The sequence below is a fragment of the Eleutherodactylus coqui genome, chromosome 5, assembly GCF_035609145.1.
Source record: "Eleutherodactylus coqui strain aEleCoq1 chromosome 5, aEleCoq1.hap1, whole genome shotgun sequence".
NCBI classification, from domain to species: domain Eukaryota; kingdom Metazoa; phylum Chordata; class Amphibia; order Anura; family Eleutherodactylidae; genus Eleutherodactylus; species Eleutherodactylus coqui.
The window spans coordinates 164725611-164729049 of NC_089841.1; the positions used below are offsets into that span (position 1 = coordinate 164725611).

Here is a 3439-nt window from a genome sequence, read left to right on the forward strand (position 1 = left end):
AGCTTTGCGCAGTGGCAGTATCGTAGCCAATGAGGTTTATCCGAGGCGCGATTATTGCTAATTGAAAACTTTTCCCAATACCCCGCCGTGACGGCTTGAAATATAGCCGGCACCGGCAATTTTTGACAGTCTCTACGGAGACTGAATTCTACTGGTTGAACATTAGATCTAGATTTGTGTGATGTTATTATGTAAATATGGAAGTTAGTGTATAGCTTATTAACTTTGTAACTAGATGTAGTATATCAGATGATTGTAACTGTGATATGTGATGCACAATGGGACCTCCACCCATGATTGTACAACTCATTTCAAACGGGGTCAAATATGAACTATTAACCCCTTAAAGACCAAACCCTATTTAGGGATTCTACCCATTTGGTGGTTTTACTGCCCTTTTTTTCCCTTCAGCTATCAAAATTAATTTTGCTGCTTTATTTCTGTGACTTATTGTACTACTTTTAAAATATTTTTTCACTGATTTTTTTTTTCCCCCCGTTTTTTAGTTTTTATTCGAAATAAAAATTTTAAAAAAAGAATATATATTTTCATTTGTAGTTATTTTTTTATTAGTATATTTATGCTAAAATAGTGTATGGGAATGGGTTCCTCATTTTGTTTTCGACATTTTGATATATGATATGTATGCTTTTGGATTACAGAGCGCATACTGCAACGGTTTTGGTTAGCGTCGGCTTTGGGCTATTTTCTTTGTTATGTATATATTTTTATTTTATTCTGTAATTTTGTTTTACTTATTTGTGCAATTATTATTTTTACTATCTATGTCCCCCATGATATCGTATAAGATCTCTGGAGGAGTCACATGTTTTTAGGTTTTTTTATTTGACACTTTTGCACTGTAGCTGGGGCTGACATAGGAGCCTCAGGTACAGGGGAAAACATTCCCTTTTAGTGGCAATAGTCACTTTCAAGCTGATCAGGGTCTGCAAGGACCCTGCAGCTCGGCTGTAACGGGATTCCGGTGGTCACATGATCACCGGATCGCGTAGTGGAAGAAACGCTTCCACTTTTACTTCTTGGTACATTGCGTTCATTGAGCGCAATGGAGCTGGGAAAGGAGAAGGCAGAAGTGCTTAAAAATCGCTTCTGCTTGATTGCAGGCACAGAGGCTTTAATCTCGTGCCGTATTTTTATTATCGTCTGGGATTAAAGCCCTGGACCAAGCGCCATATATTTACCGCACTTGGTCCTTTTAATGAGTTAAAAAGATGAGCACTATAGGACTTAAATGGTGACTATGTCGTTTTCTTTTAGTTGTATGACAGGGGTATCAAACGCATTTTCATAGAGGGCCACTTTAGAATTATGGCTGCCTTCAAAGGGACAATTGTAATCCTATAGTAAGGGCTCATTCACACAAGCACATTTGCACAGCGTTCTATGCAATGAATAGGACACATTAACTGGGTTCATTCATGAGTGTATTTTTTCATGCCATGTGCAATGGCATGAAAAAATAGGCAGCATTACGCACCGCCATAAGCCATTGTAGTGAATGGGTGGGTGTAAATACGCTGGAGACCTGCGTATTCACTGTGTACTTGCATATCATTTGAGCCTATCTGCGTTCTTTTTTGCGTACGCAAATACACTGTGAGCAATTTTAGGTTGCACAATTATGCAGCGCATTTAAACGACCGAAATGCGCTCCTACTCGTGTGAACGAGCATTAAGACAGCTTTCACATGGCGAGAAAATCGTGCGAGATTTGTGCTTTCAACCCCATTCTTTTTAATGAGGTCAGACACATGAGCGATTTTTTTATTTTTTATTTTTTTCTGCATCACAGTTTGAGAAGTAATCGCTGCATGCTCTGTCTTTGGATGGTCCCTTGGAACACCTCGCATGACATCGCCCATTGTTTTCAAGGTGCACGCGAGTGTGATGCGAGGTTTACCCATTGAAAACCATGGGTAGTGTATCTTCTCGCCAGTCCTGGTGGAGTCAAGATTGACAGGGGTGACGCCCCCTGAAAGTGATTGGCTGCACATGTGCTGATCCTGGAGGTCCTAGAAGGCAGTAACGAATCGTAACTGCGGAGAGCCACTGCCTTAGGAGCAGTGAGCGCTCATCAGGACTGAGGCGGCGACCATAAAAAATGTAACAGCCGGCACTCAGCAAACATGGCGCCGGACCACATTGGGAGCGCTGAGCGGGGAAGCGTCCGTGAGTCAACACGGAGGCGGCGGCCGGCAGGCTCTCCCGACAGAGGCGGAACACATGTGCTGCCAGCGCCAACATCGGGGTGAGCGGGGGAATGGCAGTCAGCTAGCACAGAGGCTGCAAGAGCTGGGAGAATGCAGCACTCAGCCGTCGGGCGTCCGACAGCCGGGAACGGAAGGTGCACTTACACAGATTGCTGTGCATTGATTAATGGGTGCCCTGCAGCCTTAGGCTCACGGTTACTTTGGTTCTTGCCTTACGTTATTACATGTGAATGCTGCCCTGTAACAGCGGTCACATGGCAGCATTGACCCCTCATAATGTAAGGCTACGAAGGAAAGTAACCGTCAGCGTAAGGCTGCAGGGCACCCATTAATCAATGTGCAGTGTGCAGCTAGGACCTTTGTGCCTTCACCCTATTGGGAGCTGGGGGTGTGAGAGGGGCGTTTTCCTGTCAAACCCCTAGCTTCCGGTGGCGTCAAGATACACTAATACCGAGGATCTCTACCTCCCTGAAGTGATGCTAGGAGGTTTTAACACAAAAAGGCCTTGCTTCCATGGGGACATCGCACGTTGTAGAGTGTGATATCGGGCCGAGTTTCATGGCCCGATTTCGCACTCTTCCAAGTGAAATCAGCCTAAGGCCTCTTTCACATGGGCTAAAAAATCATCGCTACAGAATGCTATAGAACTCTGTATGTGAAGCTCATGGTTTCCAATGTGTTCTTTCACATGAGATGTTTTGTAGCCTGAAAGAACCCATTGGAAACCATGAGCTTCACAGACATTCGTTTCGTAGCGATGATTTTGTAACCCATGTGAAAGAGGCCTAATAATGACCCCCATAGAGACCACAGTTGTTAAGTCGCCACCATAGTGGCTGTAGTAGTAACTGTGCCCCTATATTGGTCCCAGTAGTAATAGTGACCCCCGTAGTCGCTGCAGTAGTAATAGTGTCCCCTATATTGGCTCCAGTGGTAATAGTGACTCCCAGAGTGGTTTGAGGGATGCTGCCCGGCCAGAAGCCAATAACAATCCCCCTATTGCCTTCTGTACAGGCATAGAATCATAGAATGGTAGACTTGGAAGGGACCTCCAGGGTCATCGGGTCCAACCCCCTGCTCAGGGCAGGATTTACTAAATTATCCCAGACAGATATTTGTCCAGCCTTTGTTGGAACACTTCCATTGGAGGAGAACTCGCCACCTCCCGCAGTAACCTGTTCCACTCATTGATCATCCTCAATGTAAAG

The 3439-nt window shown here is 44.7% G+C and overlaps 1 non-coding gene across 1 annotated transcript; it reads left to right on the forward strand.

Annotated features, from left to right (window-relative positions):
* LOC136630941 (U4 spliceosomal RNA) lies at nucleotides 1-141 on the forward strand. The gene has a single exon (XR_010792948.1). It is a non-coding gene; the product is annotated as a U4 spliceosomal RNA (small nuclear RNA).
* The last annotated feature ends 3298 nt before the right edge of the window (nucleotides 142-3439 follow it).